This window comes from Podarcis vaucheri (assembly GCF_965113315.1).
Source record: "Podarcis vaucheri genome assembly, chromosome: 8".
In the NCBI taxonomy this organism is placed as follows: domain Eukaryota; kingdom Metazoa; phylum Chordata; class Lepidosauria; order Squamata; family Lacertidae; genus Podarcis; species Podarcis vaucheri.
The window spans coordinates 88,888,573-88,914,893 of record NC_138766.1 but is presented as its reverse complement, the minus strand read 5'-3'; the positions used below and the strand labels follow the sequence as shown (position 1 = coordinate 88,914,893).

Here is a 26,321-nt window from a genome sequence, read left to right as displayed (position 1 = left end):
AATACAGCTGTGCGGACGATGTTAACCACGGGACCTGCTGCTGGGGGTCAAATGAACATGAGAAATTCGCTGTCTTCTACTGCCCAGGTTCACGCAAGACAAATTCAACGCAACTCAGGCCCTCCCAAGCATTTTTATGCCCTCACCATACTGAGCTGCAGCCAAGAACATAATAAGTGCCTGCTGGATCAGACCAATGCCCATCTAGTCCAGCATTCTGTTCCCACAGTGGTAACCTGCAAGCAGGATTCGAACACAGGAGCACTCTCCCTCCCTGTGGTTTCCAGCAACTGGTATTCAGAAGTGTTGCTGCTTCTGATAGCAAAGGCAGAGAGTAGCTTTGACGGCTAGTTTACAGCTTTATCCTCCGCGAAGATGTCTAATCCTCTTTTAAAGCCGTCCAAGTTGGTGGTCATCACTGCCTCCTGTGGCAGAGAGTTCCACAGATTAATTATGCTCTAAGTGAAGAAGGACCATAAAGTGACAGCTGGATCATAAAGAAGGCTGATCGCCGCATAATGGATGCTTTTGAATTCTGGTGCTGGAGGAGACTCTGGAGAGTCCCATGGACTGCAAGAAGATCCAACCTCTCCATTCTGAAGGAAATCAGCCCTGAGTGCTCACTGGAAGGACAGACCCTGAAGCTGAGGCTCCAAGACTTTGGCCCCCTCATGAGAAGAGAAGACTCCCTGGAAAAGACCCTGATGCTGGGAAAGATTGAGGGCACAAGGAGAAGGGGACGACAGAGGACAAGATGGTTGGATAGTGTTCTCGAAGCAACCAGCATGTGTTTTACCAAACTGCGGGAGGCAGTGGAAGGCAGGAATGCCTGTGGTGCTCTGGTCCAGGGGGTCACGAAGAGTCGGACACAATTAAATGACTAAACAACAACAACAACAACAACAAGTGAAGAAGGACTTTCTTCTACCTGTCCTGAGTCTTCATTGATTGGGCACAACTTCTAGCATTATGAGAGAGGGAGAAAAACTTTTCTCCATCCACGGGAGACATGAATTTATAAACTTCAATAATAATAATAATAATAATAATAATAATAATAATAATAATAATAATTTATTTATACCCCGCCCATCTGGCTGGGTTTCCCCAGCCACTCTGGGCGGCTTCCAACTGAATATTAAAAACAATACAGCATCAGGCATTAAAAACTTCCCTAAACAGGGCCGCCTTCAGTTGTCTTTTAAAAGTCAGATAGTTGTTTACTGCCTTGACATCTGCTGGGAGGGCTTTCCACAGGGCAGGTGCCACCACCGAGAAGGCCCTCTGCCTGGTTCCCTGTAACCTCACTTCTCGCAGAGAGGGAACCGCCAGAAGGCCCTTGGAGCTGGACTGTGACAACCTCCCCTCCCCTCCACCTTGAACCAATGCCTAACCGCTAAACCTTACAAAGTTGTGAAGATTTGCTATGCGGCAGGCGAAACCCAAGTGGCAACAGCCACTCAGCCAAATGGGAAAATTCCTACTGGGCCCCTGTCCCAAAAACAGACGACCCACAACGGCATAGCAAGGTCATAGCAAGACCCTAAATATATATTGAACCGATGCACGAGGAGAAAAGAGGAAGCTCAACGCAATGTGCAGCAGTGTATATAGGTCCCTCGGCTAATGCATGTACGATCCCATTGACCAGAATTACCCCAGCAAGCGAGGGACCACCAATCAGGTTGTTGTGTTTATCCAATCGCTCCCAGTGTGGGAGAGCCAGTGTGGTGTAGTGGTTAAGAGCGATGGACTTGTAATCTGGTGAACTGGGTTCGATTCCTCACTCCTCCACATGCAGCTGCTGGGTGACCTTGGTCTAGTCACACTTCTCTGAAGTCTTTCAGCCCCACTCACCTCACAGAGTGTTTGTTGTAGGGGAGGAAGGGAAAGGAGAACGTTGGCCGCTTTGAGACTCCTTAAAGGTAAAGGGACCCCTGACCATTAGGTCCAGTCGTGACCGACTCTGGGGCTGTGGCTCTCATCTCGCTTTACTGGCTGAGGGAACCGGCTTCCAGCTTCCGGGTTATGCGGCCAGCATGACTAAGCCGCTTCTGGCGAACCAAAGCAGCGCACGGAAACGCCGTTTACCTTCCTACTGGAGCGGTGCCTATTTATCTACTTGCACTTTGACATGCTTTCGAACTGCTAGGTTGCCAGGAGCAGGGACTGAGCAATGGGAGCTCACCCCGTCGCGGGGATTCGAACCGCCGACCTTCTGATCAGCAAGTCCTAGGCTCTGTGGTTTAACCCACAGCGCCACCCGCGTCCCTTTGAGACTCCTTAGGGTAGTGAAAAAGCAGGATATCAAATCCAAACTCTTCTTCTTCCCACCCACACAAACAGCAAGGTCAGTCTTAGTGATTTCACCACAACACGTGCTCTCTGTGAAGAGGACACGATTTCTCATGGGGAAAAACAAAACTATTTTGCAATCAAGGAGCTTTCACCATTACCAGCTCAGCTGTCTCCTTTCTCTTTTCTTTTCTTTTTAAATGTGTTGACTTCCCTGTACACACCCCTTTAGCTTCCTCTTGTTGCAAGCTACATGTAGACATAGCAAAATAAGGTGGGGATGAGAAGGTAGGGCCACATTAGATGGCAGGTTGCAAATCACACTTTTTAATGTTTTCCCTGTACTTGTTTTAAAAAAAGATCTGTCATGGTAGCTGCCCAGAGTGGCTGGGGGAACCCACTCAGATGGGTGGGGTATAAAATGATGGTGGTGATGGTGATGATGATGATGGAATAGGATGTCCCTATTTTCACCAGAGAGGTGTTGGAGGGTATGGAATAGAGCAGGGGTCAGCAAACATTTTCAGCAAGGGGCCGGTCCACCTGTCCCTCAGACCTTGTGGGGGGCTGGACTATATTTTGGAAAAAAATATGAATGAATTCCTATGACCCACAAATAACCCAGAGACGCATTTTAAATAAAAAGGCACGTTCTACTCATCTAAAAACACGCTGATTCCCAGACCGCCTTTGGGCCAGATTTAGAAGGCGATTGGGCCACATCCGGCCCCCGGGCCTTAGTTTGCCTACCCATGAAATAGAGTGTAAGGCCCATACACCAAGAAGCTGGGCATTATATGTGCACTCCACACACAGGTGTACAGAGAGAAATGTGGCTGACTTAAGACCGCTTCTCTTTAACCACCATCAAATCAATTTATTAGCAAATCGACAGCCTGCCATTTCACTGATTGTCAATGAAACAGACAAGGAACATCAACAGTAAACAAACAAAAAAAAAGGGATGTGATGCTCTCCAAAAGAGACTATCTTTTGAAAACTATCATTTTATCTTAGCAGAATAAAACAGCATCATGAATGCCTGGCCATTCCATGCCATTCCATGGGAGAGTGAAGAATAGCTGTTCCATGGACCATTCTATCGCTCCCCAACCTCTGCCAAAAATAAATGCTGCTGCCCAGCTGTGAACTTCAAGAGAGGCTGATATCCTGTAAATTTGGATAGGTGGTCCCTTTATTTATAAGTAATTTCATTGTCCCCGAAGGGGGCAATGACAATAAAGATATTCTTATTCTTATTCTAATTGGCCGAGGGAGCCGGCGTAAAGCTTCCGGGTCATGTGGCCAGCATGACTAAGCCGCTTCTGGCAAACCAGAGCAGCGCACGGAAACGTCGTTTACCTTCCTGCCAGAGCAGTACCTATTTATCTACTTGCACTTTGACATGCTTTCAAACTGCTAGGTTGGCAGGAGCAGGGACTGAGCAACAGGAGTTCACCCCATCGCAGGGATTCGAACCGCCGACCTTCTGATCAGCAAGTCCTAGGCTCTGTGGTTTAACCCACAGCGCCACCCGTGTCCCACTAGTAAGGGGCCACAAATGTGATAAATGTAGGTGTGCAAATTTTATGCAAATCTGTACCCCCTTTTGCCCTCCTTCTGTGATGATCTACTTCACTACTTCTGCTGCTGAGCTTTGGCCAAATTCCCTGACAAGCCTGTATTATGGCTCCATCACAATAATTTTCCGATGCCTTTTATTAAGCCACAATTATACTCGCAAAGTGAAGGCCTGATCTCGCCCGCCGCCTGCCCCGTTCATTTCTGTCCTTAGCAAATCTGATCTGTACAATGCAGAGCTGTATTCCTGGCAATTTATTTTGTGGAAGGAATTCATCCTTGGGTTGTCTGTCTTCTTGCTAGCGGCTCAGAATTCCAATTATCTTCAAGCCTAATGCATTCTCTTTGGACTTACCATTAATTTATAAGTTTCTGAAGGAGCTGGATGTTCTGTTCCATTTACTTAAAAGAGTCATTTTATCATCTATGTATGATTCAGGCTCCCGCCTCACTTTGCTCTCTCCTTCCTTGTTTCAGTGCTCGGGCTGTTTCTAATTAACCTAAAGTGTATGAATGCCTCAGAAGAACAAAGTTGCATCTCAAGAAATGTGCGCCTATTTACTGCGTGAGCCATAAAGATAATATTCGGGCATGGGGGGGTAGGAGGAGAATGGGGGGAGGGGAGAGACATTGCCAAGGAAAGATTTGGACAAGGGGAAGCCTTCAATAGCAATGATTTGCTGCATCAGGAGTCACCAATACAGCTCCCATAGGCAAAAGGGCACCCTTGAGGTCTTCTGTAGGTGCCCACAAAGCCTCTTTATTATATATACACCCCACCCACCTGGTTGGGTTTCCCCAGCCACTCTGGGCGGCTTCCAACAGAATATTAAAGACATGAAAAAACATCAAACATTAAAAACTTCCCTAAACAGGGCTGCCTTCAGATGCTTTCTAAAAGTCAGATACAGTGGTACCTCGGGTTAAGAACTTAATTCGTTCTGGAGGTCCGTTCTTAACCTGAAACTGTTCTTACCCTGAGGTACCACTTTAGCTAATGGGGCCTCCCGCTGCTGCCGTGTGATTTCTGTTCTCATCCTGAAGCAAAGTTCTTAACCCGAGGTACTATTTCTGGGTTAGTGGAGTCTATAACCTGAAGCATCTGTAACCTGAAGTGTCTGTAATCTGAGGTACCACTGTAGTTGTTTATTTCCTTGACATCTGACGGGAGGGCATTCCACGGGGCAGGTGCTACCACCGAGAAGGCCCTCTGCCTGGTTCCCTGTAACCTCACTTCTCGCAGGGAGGGAACCGCCAGAAGGCCTTTGGAGCTGGACCTCAGTGTCCGGGCTGAACGACAGAGGTAGAGACGCTGACCCCACCACTTTTGTTGCACCCACTGGTGGTATAAGGCCCATGGAAGATCTTTACAAAGGAATGTAACCCTTGGGCTGAAAAGGGCTCTCTCCACTCTTGCCAAAGAGTCACTTTTGCACATCATGCAACAGTCCTGTTTGCTGCAGCCACAATAGCGTTCCACATTTTAAGCTCATAAACTGTGAACCACAAGGGCTCTGCTCTGCCCCCCTCTCTCAGTCGGAGCCAGCAATACTTCTGAATATCAGTTGCTGGAAACCACAGGAGGAGAGAGGCCTCTGCTCTGCCAGTCCTGCTTACTGGTTTCTCTTAGGTCTGTTTTGGGCCTCTGTGAGAACAGGATACGCCATTCGCCTCACCCACCAGGCGCTTCTCACTTTCTTACATTCTTATTCCTAAACATGCAATGCATGCTTGTCGGACAACCTAGCCAATCAGGGATCCTTGGCACATGCAGGTAAGGCAAAGGCAAAGGACCTATGGGTGGTTAAGCATTCCACACATTTTCAAAACAGGTTTGCGCCCTCCTCTTGTTGGATAAGGGACACGGGTGGTGCTGTGGGTTAAACCACAGAGTTAAACCACAGAGCCTAGGGCTTGCCGATCAGAAGGTTGGCGGTTCGAATCCCCACGACGGGGTGAGCTCCAGTTGCTCAGTCCCAGCTCCTGCCAACCTAGCAGTTCGAAAGCACGTCAAAGTGCAAGTAGATCAATAGGTACTGCTCCGGCGGGAAGGTAAACGGCGTTTCCGTGCGCTGCTCTGGTTCGCCAGAAGCGGCTTAGTTATGCTGTCCACATGACCCACAAGTTGTACGCTGGCTCCCTCGGCCAATAATGCGAGATGAGCGCCGCAACCCCAGAGTCGGTCACGACTGGACCTAATGGTCAGGGGTCCCTTTACCTTTACCTTTACTTGTTGGTTAAATGGCAATTGCACACCAGCTAAATGCTCATTAATCTGACAACTGCAAGAGAAATGTCCTTCCTCTTTCTCCCTCCTCCTAACTCTGGCCAACTTTGGGTCAAGGAAGCAAACCCAGCAATGTAGTGTTCTGTATCCAAGTGCTGGCTTTTGGGGGTCTATCCTTGTGGGTGTATCTTAAAACGTGGCATCAGTTGTATGTGTTGTCCACAAGTGTTCCTAAAGAATTATCCATGAGCCAGAACAGTTAAGAACTTAGGACTGACTTCTAGGTGCCACCTCTGCCTTAGAAATCCTTCTCAAAACTGTAAAGGTAAAAGACCCCTGGATGGCCAAATCCAGTCAAAGGTGACTATGGGGTTGCGCTGCTCATCCCGCTTTCAGACCGAGGGAGCCGGCGTTTGTCCACAGACAGCTTTTTGAGTCAGGCAGCCAGCAGGACTAAACCGCTTCTGGTGCAACAGGACACTGTGACAGAAACCAGAGTGCATGGAAATGACGTTTACCTTCCCGCCACAGTGGTACCTATTTATCTACTTGCAGTGGCGTGTTTTCGAACTGTTAGGTTGGCAGGAGCTGGGACAGAGCAACGGGAGCTCACCCCGTTGCGGGGATTCGAACCGCCGACCTTCTGATCAGCAAGCCCAGGAGGATCCGTGGTCTAGACGGCAGCGCCACTTGCATCCCTTTGGCACATGTATGTGGCTAAATACCATTCACACATAGCATGTTGCTGCAGGAAACAGTGGTGGAGGAATTGCCCCGTAAAGTGTGAGGAAGCACACATCTGATGCGCTTCTGGAATGCAATTGACACCATGAGCATTGATTGCCTATGCCTTGCCCAAATGGGACCCTTCATCTCACAGCTAACTCTCACAACGAACACAGATCCCAGGGTGAAGTTGCAGGAACGAGCTTGGCTTCTTTTATAGACGTTTTGTACTTGGCCCCTGGAACTTTCCATCGTCCAAAACCTCACACAGCAGGGCTGACCCAGACTCTAAATGGTATCGCTGCGCCTTCCTCTCTCACAGGCCATTTTTAGCACACTCAGCGTGCGCTTGGAGAGAGCCAAAGAGGCAAGAAAGCGGCTGCTCTGCCGTCCCCTCATTTGTTCTCAGTGCCACGTCATTCTTCGCCAATACTGCAAGGACAGAAAGGATCTCTGCTTGTTTGCTTTTAGGGGGGCTGGTTGTGGGGGGGAGTGAGGACCCTCGGGGGGAAGAGTGAGGGGGTATGGGGTCTATATTGCAGGGGTGGGTTAGTAAATGCAGCTCTTGAACCCTCTCTATCATGTCTCTCTAGATAAGTGGTTCTCAACTTGTGGGTCCCCAGGTGTTGTTGGACTACAACTCCCATCATCCCTGACCACTGGTCATGCTGGCTAGGAATGATGGGAGTTGTAGTCCAACAACATCTGGGGACCCACAGGTTGAGAACCACTGCTCTAGATGAACCTTCTTTGGTCCTTTGGGTATGCACCTTCTCTCCATCCCATTAACATCAGAAGCACAGGTGACACGAGAGCGATCCTTTTCCGTGGCTGCTCCTCTATTGCAGAATGCTCTTCTAAGAGAGGTTAGACTGGCTTCCTCTAGGTCAGTGATGGCCAAACTCAGCCCTCCAGCTGTTTGGGGACTGCAACTCCCATCATCCCTAGCTAACAGGACCAGTGGTCAGGGATGATGGGAATTGTAGTCCCAAAATGGCTGGAGGGCCAAGTTTGGCCATCACTGCTCTAGGTTATGCAGGCTAAGACTATGGTGAACATGGCCATAGAGGCTAGCTTAGTTATCCAAGGCCCGAGTGAGCAAAAAAGACGATGGAAAGCAGATGATGGTGCCAGGTGTGTTTCCCTGGAGAGAGCCTTCCACAAAGCAGCCAGAGATGCTAACCATGGCTAGACTACTGTAAATGCACTGTGTGGGGAGCTAGCCTTGTACCTGGTTTGGAAGCTGCAGCTAGCACAGAATGCAACTGCTAGGGGGCTTTGTTTTACCCCGGTGTTGAAAGACTTGGTTATTTGTTTTCATGTCTCTCTTCTGTGTGTTAGAGAGTGGAATCTTCCCATTCTGGTTCCAATCCCAGGTAGCAAAAATGCCTTGCGTGGGTCCTCATTGGGGACTGCTGAGGAGACCAAAGGAGAAGTCATTTCATTGTGGCCATGGAAGCCTCTTCTGGGAAGAATCAGAGCTACCACAACTTCCCAACACGAAGGCACAAATTAATTTGGCAGTTGATGTGGACACACTCCTTTGCGGAGCTATGCGTAACTTTGAGACTATTTTCTCACCCACCGCACTCTGTTTATTTTAGTCTGTTTTTCACTTGGGCAATGAAATAGGTGGCTCTTTTCCCACATCAGTGTGAGCCAGCAAATATTATTACTCTTGGCTTGACCCCATTGGTACTGATGGGGAGTCTAGTCTCAGAGCTCTGAAGGCCTGGAATCCTGAATCTCCTGGAATTGTTCTTGGACATGGACCACTTGGCAACTGTTGCCATAGAACCAGGTTGCCCAACAACAGAGCCCGGCACATATCTGTGCACAAATAGAAGGTGGCCAACTTCCAACCGCTAGAAAATCAACTCTGATTTTGGACCTTCCTTGAGATGCTTCATATGGGATCAGCCTATTGAGCTTCTTGGCTCCTCTTCTGCACTAGGTGAGCTATATTGCCATCACGAGAGCCTTCTTATCACATATTTCAGAGATAAAGGCAGGCCTAGATGCTACAACTGCCACATGGCTCCCACTCAAGTAGTGAGAGGGAGGAAATTTGTTTCAGTTTGCATTTAAAGATGAACTTTCTTAATCTGCACGTTCCTAAAACAATATGTGAACCAAAACGCAGCTGCCCTTCAAAATTCGCACTTCTCTGAATTTTGCAATGCAGCTCTCCCGCTAAGCAATGTGTACAAAAATGTGTGTTGTTGTTGTTTAGTCGTGTCCGACTCTTCGTGACCCCATGGACCAGGGCAGGCCAGGCACTCCTGTCTTCCACTGCCCCTCGCAGTTTGGTCAAACTCATGTTCGTAGCTTCGAGAGCACTGTCCAACCATCTCGTCCTCTGTCGTCCCCTTCTCCTTGTGCCCTCCATCTTTCCCAACATCAGGGTCTTTTCCAGGGAGTCTTCTCTTCTCACGAGGTGGCCAAAGTACTGGAGCCTCAGCTTCAGGATCTGTCCTTCCAGTGAGCACTCAGGGCTGATTTCCTTAAGGTTTGGTCTTCTTGCAGTCCATGGGACTCTCAAGAGTCTCCTCCAGCACCATAATTCGAAAGCATCAATTCTTCGGTGATCAGCCTTCTTTATGGTCCAGCTCTCACTTCCATACATCACTACTGGGAAAACCATAGCTTTAACTATATGGACCTTTGTTGGCAAGGTGATGTGGGGTAAAGTATTCGTATAGATGTGTATATTAGTGAAATTAACATACAAAAATGTATTCAATTGGGGGCAAATTGCTTTGCAAACATGTGTATTAGGAGGGGAAATCGCCACTAAAATACTGATGAATTTTCATGAGGAATTTAAAAGAAATGCAGAGTTGTAATAATAATAATAATAATAATAATAATAATAATAATAATAATAATAATAATAATAATTTATTTGTACCCCGCCCATCTGGCTGGGTTTCCCCAGCCACTCTGGGCGGCTTCCAACAAAGATGAAAGATACACTAAAATGTCACATATTAAAAACTTCCCTTCAGATGTCTTCTGAATGTCAGGTAGATGTTTATCGCTTTGACATCTGATGGGAGGGCGTTCCACAGGGCGGGTGCCACTACCGAGAAGGCCCTCTGCCTGGTTCCCTGTAACTTGGTCTCTCGCAGTGAGGGAACTGCCAGAAGGCCCTCGGAGTTGGACCTCAGTGTCCAGGCAGAACGATGGGGGAGGAAACGCTCCTTCAGATATACTGGACCAAGGCCGTTTAGGGCTTTAAATGTCAGCACCAACACTTTGAATTGTGTTCGGAAATGTACTGGGAGCCAATGTAGGTCTTTCAAGACCGGTGTTACGTGGTCTCGGCGGCCGCTCCCAGTCACCAGTCTAGCGGCCGCATTCTGGATTAGTTGTAGTTTCCGGGTCACCTTCAAAGGTAGACCCGTGTAGAGCGCATTGCAGTAGTCCAAGCAGGAGATAACCAGAGCATGCACCACTCTGGCAAGGCAGTCCACAGGCAGGTAGGGTCTCAGCCTACGTACCAGGTGGAGCTGGTAAACAGCTGCCCTGGACACATGGCCAAAGCCATGTGCTTGTGAAAGTCCCAGAAATTTCCAGGTTCCTGGAAAATGGCAAGAAGATGAAGGCTGTGATCCCCATCATTGAGCCGAGAGAGAGGGGACTTCCCCCATTATTTATTGCAATACCTTTAGGGAAGTGATGTGGGGGTGCGAGACAATTTTCTGCAGAGCTATCGGCTTCCATCACTTGCTCAGCACCATGTAAGGAAAGGCGGTGGATGTTTTCAGCATCGGGCACTGTGATGTGGTAGCCACAAATCACAGATGATGGCCTGGGACTCGGGCTCGGACTCAGAACCAGAGGAGTCCCAGTCTGCACCGGATCCTTTGCCTCAGGCATCATCTGAACCAAGTCTGGGGCCTGATCCTGAAGAGTTCCAGCCTGCACAGGTTCCCCTGCAACAAACACCAGCTGGGCCGAGTCAGGGGCCTGAGCCTGCCCTGGCTCCAGATGCGGGGATGACCTCGTTGCCTTCAGCTGGGCCATCACTTACAGCTGCTCCACTACCGGTTGGGTCAGGATAGATTGAGGCGGCCTCTGGGTCTAGTAACCCACTGACGTCTCCCGAGCTGCAGAGACGCAGGTCTGAGAGAAGGAGAGACCTGAGTACTCGCAGGAGGAGTGCTCGCCTTCGGGTGAAATCTAGCCTCCTCCTCTTCCCCGTCAGAGGAGCTGCCCTCCAGCCGCTGGCCGCCTCCTCCAGCCCCGCCGGCAGCGCTGTCCTCCCTATCTACGGTCCTCATATCTACTGGATCGCCTCTCCTGGTCTTCCCCACAAAGGACCTTAAGGTCCCTGAATAACCATAGTTTAGAGGTCCCGGGCCCTAAGGAAGTCAGACTATCCTCCACCAGGGCCAGGGCCTTTTCAGTGATGGCTCCGACCTGGTGGAATGCTCTGTCCCATGAGACTAGGGCCCTTCAGGATTTAACCTCCTTCTGTTGGGCCTGTAAGACAGAGCTATTCTGCCTGGCCTTTAATTTGAATTCAGCCTGATCTTTTATTTCCCTTCTCTTCCCTCCTTCTCCCCTTCTATGAAGATCACCCACTCTGAGACCCCACAGCTGGCCTCCCCTGGCCTCCTCGCTGGCTCAAGTAGGACCAATTCAGCCAGCTAGCCCTGGGGATTATCTAACTGATTTTTGAATTTTATTGTTATTCGTGTTTTTATACTGCATTTTATAATTTATAATTAAGTGTTTTGGAGTGTTTTAAATTTGTTGTTAGCCGCCCTGAGCCCGGTTTTTGAATCGGGAAGTGCAAGGTATAAATAAAAATGTATTATTATTATTAAAAAAAACTTTGGGAAACAGGGGGTTTCCGGAGGGAGCTTTGCACCACAGTGCCGGATATGCTTAAGACAGCCCTGATGGTGCCTGGTGGCCCCTGGAAGGCTTCCCAGAAGGAACATGGCCCTCACCACCGAAAGGCTTTTCACCCTGAGCTACAAGATGATGTCCCTGTGGGCAAAAGTCAATGGAAAGACAGGGCAACCAGAGATCGAAAAATTAATGAGATGAGAGCACGATAGTCAGCAAGACTGAGCTGTGTGGTGCATCACTGAGAGTCGATGAAGGCGGGTGTGCTAGTCCCGGAGGGAAGGTTACCGTTGGCGTAGTCAAAGTCCGGTCCTGGGTCACTGGGCTGGAAACAGTTCACAAGGAGCGAGGTGAGAATCATGGAATCATAGAGTTGGAAGAGACCACAAGGGCCATCGAGTCCAACCCCCTGGCAAGCAGGAAACACCATCAGAGCACTCCTGACATATGGTTGTCAAGCCTCTGCTTAAAGACCTCCAAAGTAGGAGACTCCACCACACTCCTTGGCAGCAAATTCCACTGTCGAACAGCTCTTACTGTCAGGAAGTTCTTCCTAATGTTTAGGTGGAATCTTCTTTCTTGTAGTTTGGATCCATTGCTCCGTGTCCGCTTCTCTGGAGCAGCAGAAAACAACCTTTCTCCCTCCTCTATGTGACATCCTTTTATATATTTGAACATGGCTATCATATCACCCCTTAACCTGAGGTCCGAAGCAGGAAGCCGGGCGGGGACAGGAACACTGGGGGAAACAGGACTGGGTGCTGGCTGAAACAGCTCATCAACGACGTTGCTCCCGCAACCTGGGACCGGGCTGACTGGCCTTTATCTTCTCTGAGGCCAGGGGCGGTCCTGGCCCCCAGGAGACCTGCCTCTCCTGGCCTTAAGGTGAGCACTCCTCCTGGGAGAAACCAGTTCCCTTTGCCTCTCTGCCCTGAGCTTCTGCAGTTCAGGAGAGGCTGAAGGATTACTGGACCCAGGGGGAGACTCACCTGTAGGCACTGAGTCCTCAACCACCTCCGGAGCCAGAATGGATTCACCTGGTGCCTGCTCCTGAGGATCCGGCACAGGTGTAGGCGCTTCAGAATCAAGGCCCTGCCCCGGCTCAGCCGGCCCTGGAGGCGGGGACTCCTGTGCAGGCTGGGATTCCTCCGGTTCAGCCAATGAATCGGTTTCCCAGGCCATCACAGTGGGGAAGGCAGGAGAAGGGGCAAAGCAAATGAATTTGCAAGCGGTGCTGAAAAATAGTTGAGAAAGGGATGTGTTTTTCAATACTGTTGGAAAAACTGCTCCCCCCAAAAGAGAAAATTGTTCTGGTTCGCCGTTTGTCTCGAGCAACCTCCTTCCCTAGCTAATTTTAATGCAGCTTTCCAAATATACTTGATAAGAAAGCATGAATAAAACGGGGGGTTACTTTTCCATTTATGGAAGCCAAGTGTGTTGCTAAGTGTGTGTCAATTTACACATGCATTGATGGGGCTTTCATTGTTGCCATGGCAACTAGTGTAGCAGAGCAGTTACATAAGAATGGGAAGATGCATTCACCTGCCTTGTGGATTGCTGGAATTAATTGCAGGACACGGAAATAAGCAAAGAGAGAAGAGAGAGATCTGCCGATCTGGGGACACTAGGGTCCACCTGTGCTGTGCAAAGCTCCTGTTCTTTAGGTAAAGGTAAAGGGACACCTGACCATTAGGTCCAGTCGTGCATGACTCTGGGGTTGCAGTGCTCATCTCGCTTTATTGACCTAGAAAGCCGGCGTACAGCTTCCAGGTCATGTGGCCAGCATGACTAAGCCGCTTCTGGCGAACCAGAGCAGCGCACAGAAACGCCGTTTACCTTCCCGCTGGAGTGGTACCTATTTATCTACTTGCACTTTGAACATGCTTTGGCAGGAGCTGGGACTGAGCAATGGGAGCTCACCCCGTCGCGGGGATTCGAACTGCCGACCTTCTGATCAGCAAGTCCTAGGCTCTGTGGTTTAACCCACAGCGCCACCCGCGTCCCTTACTCCTGTTCTTTAAAGCACTGCAAAACAGGCAAAGATATAGCATGCTGGGAAAAGCTATTTCTGTTGAATTTCTCCCTATCATACAGCTGTAATGGGATCGGGCTCCCTGCCAGGAGGGCTGTGTGGAGATGTTGCAACTCTTTAGCCATGGACAGCAGTTTGGGGAGGTGACTGTCTCATGCTCTATTGCTCAGGTGTAAAATTGGAACAGCTGGAGTGCAACAACATCTGGAAGGCCATAGGTTCTTCTCCATCCTCGGTTGGTACTTTGCAGGTTAAAATCAGGACTTTGAATTATGGCCAGAAATGGACCTGCTGCCAGCATAGCTGTTCTGGAATTTGCACAACATTCTCCTTCCACATTGGGTCCCAATTACTATGCTGCTGTTGTTGTTGTTTAGTCGTTTAGTCATGTCCGACTCTTCGTGACCCCATGGACCAGAGCACGCCATTCACTTCTGTCTTCCACTGCCTCCCGCAGTTTGGTCAAACTCATGCTGGTAGCTTCGAGAACACTGTCCAACCATCTCATCCTCTGTCGTCCCCTTCTCCTTGTGCCCTCCATCTTTCCCAACATGAGGGGCTTTTCCAGGGAGTCTTCTCTTCTCATGAGGTGGTCAAAGTCTTGGAGCCTCAGCTTCAGGATCTGTCCTTCCAGTGAGCACTCAGGGCTGATTTCCTTAAGAATAGATCGGTTTGATCTTCTTGCAGTCCATGGGACTCTCAAGAGTCTCCTCCAGCACCAGAATTCAAAAGCATCTATTCTTCACCGATCAGCCTTCTTTATGGTCCAGCTCTCACTTCCATTCATCACTACTGGGAAAACCATAGCTTTAACTATACGGAACTTCGTTGGCAAAATGCTGCTGTGTTTTGCGCTAACTCTTGTTTTTTACCGGTGCGTGAATAATTGCGGTCAGACTGTCCAGTAAGTATCGCAGTAGATCATAGAATATAAGAGTCGGAAAGGACCCTTTCAGGAACCTTGCCCACAGCTTTCTCCTGGGTAGGCTCGAACCACCAGCCTTCTGGTCAACACCCAGACGCGCTCACCCATTGCGCCACCTAAGGCTCACCAGCCTAAGCTGGTGAGACAGGAAATAGAACATTAGATAGGAGTTCTTTAAGGAGGGGCAAGTGACCCCATCCAGGTTAAATAGCACCCCTCTGTCCAAACCATACACAGCACCTCCACCTTCTCTGGGCTGAGTTTCACTTTGTCGGCACCAATCCATTCCAGTACTGATCGCAGGCCTTGCACAGCTTCTTAGATGGAAAAGAGAGGTGGAGCTCAGTTCCCTCAGCAAGCTGGCAAGATCTCAGTCCGTATCCCCAGATAATCTGACTCAACGATTTCCCGTGCATGTTCAACAGCATCATATCATAACCCCACCTGAACCTTTTTCATAGTCATCCTAGGCAGCCATCCATTTTGATCGCTTCCATGGTAATTCAATCAATCCTTTATTAGGCATAGCAACCACACATTAGAAAACAAACACTGTATGCAGATTGTGGAAAATACGAATTCAGCATAACAATTTGCATAAATAATACAGTCTAACACATCACTGACCAGTCAAGAACCACTAAATCTCTCTATAATGGCCCAGTCTTTCCACATGGACAGCACTCAAAATATTTAGCCAATATCAAAGTAATTTGATCATTCCTGTCCGAGAGCAGGCCCTGAACTGTTGACGGCATAGAATCGAGCCTGTTAGGTTGTAAGGCCTCTAACAATTGTATTCTGGCATGAATGCCCAAATCACAAGAAAAGAAAATACGCTCCAACGTATCAGGTTCCTGCCTACCACATTTGCAGAGACGCTTTGCTTCTGGGAGAGCTAAATATCTTCCTCTTACTATCATCGAGGGAAACATATTAAATCTGGCTAGCATAAACAGCCTGCACAGTTCATGAATCTTCAGATTTGTCATGTAACCCTTTTGAAAATCTCTACACAAAGGGAGATTTAAGTAAAGAGGAGAGCAAGTAATTCTTGATGAAGCTTTCTGTGTACAGTGGTACCTCGGGTTACAGACACGTCAGGTTACATACGCTTCAGGTTACAGACTCCGCTCACCCAGAAATAGTGCTTCAGGTTAAGCACTTTGCTTCAGGATGAGAACAGAAATTGTGCTCTGGCGGCACGGCAGCAGTGGGAGGCCCCATTAGCTAAAGTGGTGCTTCAGGTAAAGAACAGTTTCAGGTTAAGAACCAGACCTCCGGAACGAATTAAGTACCATATTTTTTGCTCTATAAGACTCACCCCCCCCCTAAAAGTAAGGGGAAATGTGTGTGCATCTTATGGAGCGATTGCAGGCTGCGCAGCTATCCCAGAAGCCAGAACAGCAAGAGGGATTGCTACTTTCATTGCACAGCGATCCTTCCTGCTGTTCTGCCTTCTGAGATTCAGAATATTTTTTTTCTTGTTTTCCTCCTCCAAAAACTAGGTGCGTCTTGTGGTCTGGTGCGTCTTATAGAGCGAAAAATATGGTACTTAACCTGAGGTACCACTGTAACTCTAAAGCCTAAATGAATGTGCAGACAGTGGTGGACCACTGATGGAACCCTCTCCGGCACTTGGGGCAGGATGCCAAGGGGCAGCGCAAACCGCCCAGTGGCGCACGTAGACGTCCGTAGGGACTGGGCATGCGCGGCATCCCATACTGACTGCGTATGCGCGGCAGCCCGTAGGGACACTCGCATGGACGGTGCATGTGGCAGTCCATACATACGCCCGTACGGATGGTGAACAAGAGCAGCAGCCCGTTTGGACGCCACGCGAGCGGTGCCCATATCAACTGTGCGCACACCCTCAGCCCACTCTACAGCGTGCAGAAGTCGATCCAATAGAAGACACCTTCACTGTCCTCTGTACAAAGCCAGAACGGCATCGCCCGCTGCCAAACCACCAACCTTGAATGTAATTATTGCATGATATTTCACTGTGGTCACGAACATGAGGCCTTTTGACAGATGAATAATAGCTTTTGCAAAGCCTTTCCCCCTTCTCCCTCTCCCTCTTCTGGGCCTTAAAATAGCTTCTCTAACTCCCCTTCAGCAGCTAGTCCCTTCCCACGAGGACTGCTCCGATGGGATGGAAAAAGCAAGATGCTTCCAGAGAGGACCCGGGGCCCATTGAGAGCAGGGGAACCACAAGCCTGCTGAATAGTTTATGGCCTTTCATGCCACTGTGGCTCATTGCTGGAGCCATGGGCCTGTCACTCATCTCCTGGGAGCCTCTTGAGAGGGTTCTGCAAAGAAGCCGTGTAACGAGGCTTCCAAAATTGCTTGCTTTTTAGCAAAATGAGAAAACCGGCTCATACGAAGCATGGCTTTTGCCAGGGGTGGCAGAGAAACGCATTCAGCTTGCCTTTGAACATAAGTGTCCCAGCTTCACTTGAAATTTGCATCTCCGATTTTCTCTGACCAAAGAATGTATGCAAATATTCACATGTCAAGGGGAATAATGTACAAAAAAGCATTCTATAAGGGGGAGGCAGTGGCGGAGGAACCCTCTCCAGCACCCGGGGTGGGACGTCGAGGAGTGGGGCAAACCGCCCGGTGGCGCACGCGCAACATCCGTACAGACTGTGCATGCACAGCATCCCATACAGTCACCGTGCAAGTGGCGCCCATACGAGCGTGCGCCATCGGCCACTCTACTGCTGGGGGGCAGCAAGCCATCTAGTCACCTCCCGAGTGGTGCCCAGGGCGGCCTGCCAACTCTGCCCCCCCTTCATATGCCCCTGGGGTGAGGGGTGCTTATACTAAGTGAAGTTGTATGCTATGTATGTTTCTTTGTGAATGTTGTTTAGTCGTTTAGTCGTGACTGACTCTTCATGACCCCATGGGCCAGAGCACGCCAGGCACTCCTGTCTCCCACTGCCTCCCGCAGTTTGGTCAAACTCATGCTGGTACCTTCAAGAACACTGTCCAGCCATCTCGTCCTCTGTCATCCCCTTCTCCTTGTGCCCTCCATCTTTCCCAACATCAGGGTCTTTTCCAGGGAGTCTTCTCTTCTCATGAGGTGGCCAAAGTATTGGAGCCTCAGCTTCAGGATCTGTCCTTCCAGTGAGCACTCAGGGCTGATTTCCTTCAGAATGGATAGGTTTGATCTTCTTGCAGTCCATGGGACTCACAAGAGTCTCCTCCAGCACCATAATTCAAAAGCATCAATTCTTCGGCGATCAGCCTTCTTTATGGTCCAGCTCTCACTTCCATACATCACTACTGGGAAAACCATAGGATAAATGCATATAAATTTCCATGTGGTCTTCTTCAAATTGCAATGAACACGCTGATTCCTGGACTGTCTGCCGGCCAGATTTAGGAGGCGATTGGGCCAGAACCGGCCCCAGGGCCTTAGTGTGCTTAAAGGTAAAGGGACCCCTGACCTTTAGGTCCAGTCGTGGCCAACTCTGGGGTTGCGGCGCTCATCTCGCTTTATTGGCCAAGGGAGGCAATGTACAGCTTCCGGGTCATGTAGCCAGCATGACTAAGCCACTTCTGGCAAACCAGAGCAGCACACGGAAACACCGTTTACCTTCCTGCCGGAGCCGTACCTATTTATCTACTTGCACTTTGTCGTGCTTTCGAACTGCTAGGTGGGCAGGAGCAGGGACCGAGCAATGGGAGCTCACCCCATCGTGGGGATTCGAACTGCCGGCCTTCTGATTGGCAAGTCCTAGGCTCTGTGGTTTAACCCACAGCGCCACCCGCGTCCCTTAGTGTGCTTACCCATGTTTTAAAGCATCTCTTGCCAACCTAGTGCTTGCAGAGGCAGATGAGAGTTGTAGTCCTAAACATGTGAAGGGAATTTGATGAGCGAAAGTGGCTTTGAACAAACAGCAGCCTCTGTTCCATAAAGATTTGGAGATATCTACCTCACTCAACTCCAGAGAGGGACGGTTGTTTGCTTGTTCACAGCTTCATTTCCTTCCGCCTTCCAACGAAAATGTTGTCTTAAGTGGCTTTTGCCGACATGTGCAGGATCCCCAGAAGGATGATATAGGAAACGGCGAGTTTCCTTTTCGCTTCACTTTCTATTCAAAAGACAAGGGAGTTCCCAACTTAACGGGTGATGGATTGCAACTTATCTGACCCTTCGGCCAACAGCAATCATAAGAAGGAATTTTTATTGCATTCAAGGGTAAGTGCAGAAACGTGCTGGATAGTATATGACAATGGGGAGGTGCTTCCTGCACAAAATAAAAATAAAAGTATAGCTTTACCACTTTGAATTCCACCTTATAGGGGGTTAGGAGAGCTGTAAAGAATGCAAATACAGTGGTACCTCGGGTTAAGTACTTAATTCGTTCCAGAGGTCCGTTCTTAACCTGAAACTATTCTTAACCTGAAGCACCACTTTAGCCAATGGGGCCTCCTGCTGCTGCCGCGCCGCCGGAGCACGATTTCTGTTCTCATCCTGAAGCAAAGTTCATAACCTGAAGCACTATTTCTGGGTTAGCGGAGTCTGTAACCTGAAGCATATGTAACCTGAGGTACCACTGTATATTTTGCTTCTGGCAACCAATGTACCCCTTTGGTTTCAGATAGTGTATGGGTAAAGGTAAAGGTAAAGGGACCCCTGACCATTAGGTCCAGTTGTGACCGACTCTGGGGTTGCGGCGCTCATCTCACTTTACTGGCTGAGGGAGCCGGCGTACAGCTTCCGGGTCATGTGGCCAGCATGACTAAGCCGCTTCTGGCGAACCAGAGCAACGCACGGAAATGCCGTTTACCTTCCTGCCAGAGTGGTACCTATTTATCTACTTGCACACTGACGTGCTTTCGAACTGCTAGGTTGGCAGGAGCAGGGACCAAGCAATGGGAGCTCACCCCGTCGCAGGGATTCTAACCACCGACCTTCTGATGACCTTCATGGCCCTCTAGCAGCTATGGTAGCTTGTTTTCCAGAAGTAATGTTTTCATGCTAACTATGGATGTGTATACTCAATTCTGACCAAACTCAATCTGATGAGGCAGTTGTACATGATTCCACTTTCCATACTATTCGTTCCTGCTATTTCAGGGCATGGGCATTGCCAGGGGGCCAAGGATGCAGCTGCCCCCCAAATCAATAAAAATCTGAGGCGATCATTTATTCATAAATGGGGTGCATTCAAGAGATAGCTACAGAATAACAACAGTGGTACAATATCTATGGCAGCGTTTGAATGACCCTTGTCTAAACGAACTGCTAAGAAACAAGCAAAACGGTAGGAATTGTTGTAGGAAGGTATTAGAAAATACAGAAAGAGTAAGGTAATAATGATAAGTACATCCATCACCAGAAAGGTTATATGCATCGGAAAATGAAAGGAAGTCTATTCTATGTTAGCAAAAAGAGATTGTATAAATTTAATTTTAATTTAATTTTTTGTAAACATGTATAGGTTTATCAATACACGATTGTTTTCATTGGTATATTGTGTGTGTTATCTATGAATATCAATAAAGCATTTAAACTGGGGGGGTATAAAAAATATTTTAAAAATCTGAGGTTCTGCCCCCCCCACCCAACAAAAATTCAGGCTACACCCAGGTCAGAGCAGCTAAGCTACCTTGTTTCCCATCAGTGCATGTTCCGTATCTGAACATACCACAGATGTTCAGAAGGGGTGCCTCTGTTTTGTTGTGCTGCGGCATGAGAGTGCTCTTCCAGATGGAAATGCGCTGTTATTGCATCCATACACCTGCAGGATTACACAGTGGTACCTCGCAAGACGAATGCCTCGCAAGACGAAAAAGTTTTCCTTTTTTGAGTCATTCCGCAAGACGAATTTCCCTGTGGGCTTGCTTCGCAAGACGAAACGTCTTGCGAGTTCTTGCGAGTTTGTTTCCTTTTTCTTAAAGCCGCTAAGCCATTAATAGCCGCTAAGCCGCTAATAGCCGTGCTTCGCAAGACGAAAAAACCGCAAGACGAAGAGACTCGCGGAACGGATTAATTTCATCTTGTGAGGCACCACTGTATTTGAAAAATCAAACACCAGCCTGCCTGGAGGGACCCTGGGAATCTGGTCAGGAGCCCAAATTATCTCGCCTGCTTACAAATTCGCTTCTTTGCAACTCCTTTGTGAATTGTTGTTGTTTAGTTATTTAGTCGTGTCCAACTCTTCGTGACCCCATGGACCAGAGCACGCCAGGCACTCCTTTCTTCCACTGCCTCCCACAGTTTGGTCAGACTCATGTTTGTAGCTTCGAGAACACTGTCCAATCATCTCGTCCTCTGTCATTCCCTTCTCCTTGTGCCCTCCATCTTTCCCAACTTCAGGGTCTTTTCCAGGGAGTCGTCTCTTCTCACGAGGTGGCCAAAGTTTTGGAGCCTCAGCTTCACGATCTGTCCTTCCAGTGAGCACTCAGGGCTGATTTCATTAAGAATGGATAGGTTTGATCTTCCTGCAGTCCATGGGACTCTCAAGAGTCTCCTCCAGCACCATAATTCAAAAGCATCCATTCTTCGGCGATCAGCCTTCTTTATGGTCCAGCTCTCACTTCCATACATCACTACTGGGAAAACCATGGCTTTAACTATACGGACCTTTGTTGGCAAGGTGATATCTCTGCTTTTTAAGATACTGTCTAGGTTTGCCATCGCCTTTCTCCCAAGGAGCAGGTGTCTTTTAATTTCGTGACTGCTGTCACCATCTGCAGTGATCATGGAGCCCAAGAAAGTAAAATCTCTCACTGCCTCCATTTCTTCCCCTTCTGTTTGCCAGGAGGTGATGGGACCAGTGGCCATGATCTTCGGTTTTTTGATGTTGAGCTTCAGACCATATTTTGTGCTCTCCTCTTTCACCCTCATTAAAAGGTTATTTAATTCCTACTCACTTTCTGCCACCAAGGTTGTGTCATCTGCATATCTGAGGTTGTTGATATTTCTTCTGGGATTCATCCAGTCCAGCCTTTTGCATGATGAATTCTGCATATAAGTTAAATAAGCAGGGAGACAATATACAGCCTTGCCGTACTCCTTTCCCAATTTTGAACCAATCAAAATAGGGCTGCCATATTTCAAAGAGTAAAAAAAACCAGGAAACCCCGAAAGTTGCTGAGCTTCTTTTAGGAAACACCCAAAATTATTGAGCTTTTTTAAAAAAAAACAAAAACAACGCCAAATTGACTTGTCTAACATCTAAGATCCATGACAAAGAGCCGAATTCCCCCAGGCACCAATTCTTGCCTTTGAAATCCTGGTAATGCCCAGGAAAATCTAGACGTAAGGTACAGTGATACCTCTGGTTACATACGCTTCAGGTTACATACGCTTCAAGTTACAGACTCCGCTAACCCAGAAATAGTGCTTTAGGTTAAGAACTTTGCTTCAGGATAAGAACAGAAATCGGGCTCCAGCGGCACGGCGGCAGCGGGAGGTCCCATTAGCTAAAGTGGTGCTTCAGGTTAAGAACAGTTTCACGTTAAGTATGGACCTCCGGAACGAATTAAGTACTTAACCCAAGGTACCACTGTAAAGATAAAGGGACCCCTGACCGTTAGGTCCAGTCATGGCCGACTCTGGGGTTGCGGTGCTCATCTCGCTTTACTCTCGCTTTACGCTTTAATCTAGACGTACGACAGCAGTATTTGTGAAATGCCTCTGCTGCACTTTGCTAGCTCTTTTTTTTTCTCTCTCTCTCTCTCTCCCCCCCCCCCCCGCCATTGCCTTGCTTTTCTGACTTTGTGTAACTCAATCCCTCCAGTAGAGGCCAGACAATTTGTAATCTAATTACCACAGGCCCCACTTGAAACTCATATTCTCTTCTTAGAGCAGTTGGTGACAGCGTTTTTCAAATCCACCTGCAAAATAGGATCCACTGTTATTCTTATTTTATTTTATCCAGTAAATATCCACCTTGTTAATGCCCCCTTTGCTCCTACTTTCTCACTTAGAAATAGCACCACAATAGCTTCGGCTCTTAAGCTGAGGTGCGACCCTGTCATGGCCTCCAGTTGAAGACCGATATCCCATACAGTCATACCTCATGTTACGTTTGCTTCATGTTACGTTCTTTCAGGTTACGTCCCACAGCGACCTGAAAGTACCAGAATGGGTTGCTTCCAGGTTTCGCCACTCGCACATGCACAGAAGCGCTAAATCACGCTTCGCGCATGCACACAAATCGCGCTGCGCACCTGCGCAGATACGGCGCTTCAGGTTGCGCTCTTTTCATGTTGCAAACAGGCCTCCGGATCGAATCCCGTTTGCAACCAGAGGTACCACTGTATTGCCAATGTAGTTGCTGGACTCCAAGTCCCATCATCCCTTTCCAGTGGCCATGTTGACTGGGACTAATGGGAGCTGGAGTCCAGCAATGGCTATATACAGATAAAGCCCATTTCAAGCACACACACACACACTCATCAAGAACCTTGGGATTTGTAGCTTGTTGAGGGTGCTGAGAATTGTCAGGGGTAAGTTCCCAGAATTCCTTGTGGGAAGCAATTTGCTTTACATGTATGGTACATATACCGAATCCTCTTTTAGAGCCATCCAGGTTAGTGGCCATGCCTGCCTCATGGGGGAGTAAGTTCCACTGGTTAACTATGTGCTGGTTGGATAAGTACTCTTTTATTTGTCTTGAAATGTTAAAGAAACCATGCACTGTAATGAAGCTTCAACTTAAAAAAAATGCCTTGAACTCACCCACCTCTCTACATCAGAATTGTTTTGAACCCTTCCACCTCTAGTTTCCATCATCACATTAGCAGGTTCTTTACTAGCTATAAAGCAGCGTGCATCTGGGTGCACAGGCCTACGGCTGAAATCCATAGATAACCTGTAGGTTTGATCCTCTGTTGGACTCCGGCCAATGTATAACTTGTGCTGTAGGCATAGCTCTTGTCACACACACTCTGTTGCAATCCTGTCCCATCTTCTTACCTGTCGATTCTTCAGGTTGTCCCTCTAAAGTGTTGTTGTTTAGTCGTTTAGTGTCCAACTCTTCGTGACCCCATGGACCAGAGCACACCAGGCACTCCTGTCTTCCACTGCCTCCCGCAGTTTGGTCAGACTCATGTTTATAGCTTCGAGAACACTGTCCAACCATCTCGTCCTCTGTCGTCCCCTTCTCCTTGTGCCCTCCATCTTTCCCCGCATCAGGGTCTTTTCCAGGGAGTCGTCTCTTCTCACAAGGTGGCCAAAGTATTGGAGCTTCAGCTTCAGGATCTGTCCTTCCAGTGAGCACTCAGGGCTGATTTCCTTAAGAATGGATAGGTTTGATCTTCTTGCAGTCCATGGGACTCTCAAGAGTCTCCTCCAGCACCATAATTCAAAAGCATCCATTCTTCAGTGATCAGCCTTCTTTATGGTCCAGCTCTCACTTCCATACATCTCTACTGGGAAAACCATAGTTTTGACTATACGGACCTTTGTTGGCAAGGTGATGTCTCTACTTTTTAAGATGCTGTCTAGGTTTGTCATTGCTTTTCTCCCAAGAAGCAGGCGTCTCCCTCTAAAGTAGGGTTGCCATATTTCAATAAGTGATAATGATGCTTTTTTTTAGTTTTGGCAAAAGTCGTTGAGTTTTTTGGGGCCAAATCACCGCCAAAAGACATGGGTTGCCATATGTCCGGATTCTGCCATTTTCCCAATTTCCACTCGGACACTGCTTCTGACTACAATATTCCGGGTATGTCTGGGAAATTCCAGACGTACGCCCACCCTATTAAAGGCTGAGTCCTTATGCTAGGGCCTGGGCTCGGCCAGCTGCCTCTCTGCCTCCTCAGTTGGGTTCTTCCCAACATCACTGCTTGTGATCTATTGGGAGAAATCAGCCAGCTTGGGCCAGCAACAAGGGGTTATCACTCCCGCAACATTGCCATCTCAGAAAGTTGAGAACAGGCCAGGAATAATAGCTGTGGAGTCATTCTCACCTGCCAACACTGACTCCTTGAGATGGATGCAAATTTCCTCCTATTGTATCATTCGGACCTTATGCCAATACTTTTTTTTAAGGATTGAATATATGCAAAGACAGAAGTGTGTTCTAATATCGACCGAGCACAAAAGCTGACAGTTCTGCATTCCTGGCAATGTCCTTTGCAATGCGGAGGCTCAGAGAAATAAACACATTAAGCATTACAGTAATCTGAAGAACAACAATAGAAAGGGAGGTGGCCGGTACTGCGCAATACCAGCTTACAACGATAAGGGACACTGAAGAGAGATCCGCGCTTGTTTAATGAGGTGTGGGTTTTGTCTTAGGATGCTTTCAAATGCACATCTTCAACCAACAAAGCCATTGACGCAGTTGTGAAATGATAGGGTAGGGTAGGGTAGGGTAGGGTAGGGTAGGGAGAGTTAGTGTGTGTTAGCAAGCACAAGCCATCATCCTTGCTCAATAAATTAAGGACATCTGAAGGACTTAAATTGGGACTCAGCTACATTATTAAAGAAAAGTGTTTTATATACAGTGGTACTTCCAGATGCAGACGGGATCCGTTCCAGAGGTCTGGCCATATCCCGAAGTTTTCACAACCAGAGACCGCTTCTGCGCATGCGCGAGTGGCGGTAGAATGCTTCCGCGCATGCGCAAGCGGTGAAACACTTCTGGGTTTGCCGCTTTCACAACCCGAAGGGTAACGTAACCTGAGGTTCCACTGTATACGTTATAGCGCTGTGACACTAGATGGCACTGTGGAGTCCCGTCTTTTGCCATCATGATTTCCCACTTTGAGGTTTACAACACATTTTTTTCTGAAAAGCTTTTTTTTATGTGTCTAGATCCAGCCCTTGGTTCAGCGCCTGTCCCCCCTTCCTACAGAACACTGGACATTGTCGTTCTGAGATTACATCTCCCCTGTCCCACCTTCTGGGAACAAATACTTCTTTTCCTTTCCACCATCTCCTTTCTTGCTCTTCCTTTCCTCCTCCACCCCCTTACCACCAAAGCTTGTCCCAATGTCAGGAATGTACTGGCAGATGTATGTGGGAAGCATTCGCAGTCTGGCGATGAACTCGGTTGCTTTTTCTGAGAGACAAAAATAATAGCTTGAAAGGAAGTCCAGGGGTCTTTCAAAACCTTGCCCTTCCCAACATGCTTTTACACAGAGGGTGCCTTGCACCAGTTCAGACCACTGGGCCATTTAGCTCCGTATTGGCATGAGTTGGGGGAAGGGGGTAGGCTGGATGCCTAGTCAAAATCAAGGTCATGTACATAACCTTCTGGTGGCTTCCTCTACAGCCATTGGCCCACCCCAAACCTGCTGAGCTTCAGTAATGTTGGAGTCTCCATGTGCCTTCAAACCAGCCCAACTTGTGATACTTATTTCCCCCAGTCTAGCTAGCTTGAGCATAAATTGCTGGATGGCCTGTTCTCATTGTAGATTAACCCAGCCGAAAGCCACACTTTGGCTTCCAATCAGATAAAACAAACCGTACATATACACCCCAGTTTAGCTACAGTCATGCTTAACTGATGGGTTAATCATTGTCACTTTTGTTCTGACAGCATGTGAGAAACTCTGTGCCGGTTTGCTTATTGGAGAGGGTACTAAGCACAGAATAACACCTCCATCCTTCAGTCACAAGGGTCAAGATCACAGGAACCCTTGTGTTTAAAAAGTTCCCCTGTCAAGGAGTTGCCCCCAAATGTTTGGGGCCTCATGATGCTTCT

The 26,321-nt window shown here is 48.2% G+C and overlaps 1 protein-coding gene across 3 annotated transcripts in view; it reads left to right on the top strand.

Moving 5' to 3' along the window:
- Positions 1-8,643: 8,643 nt before the first annotated feature.
- The window catches only part of SLC45A4 (solute carrier family 45 member 4), a 117,671-nt gene continuing 99,993 nt past the window's right edge, over positions 8,644-26,321 (top strand). For 2 of the 3 annotated variants that reach the window (XM_082235629.1, XM_082235621.1), the window contains exon 1: positions 8,644-8,783. The gene's annotated coding sequence lies outside the window, so the exon portion shown is untranslated. Of the gene's footprint in view, positions 8,784-18,633; positions 18,857-26,321 lie in introns of all 3 variants that reach the window. The other variant, XM_082235623.1, reaches the window with a different exon arrangement.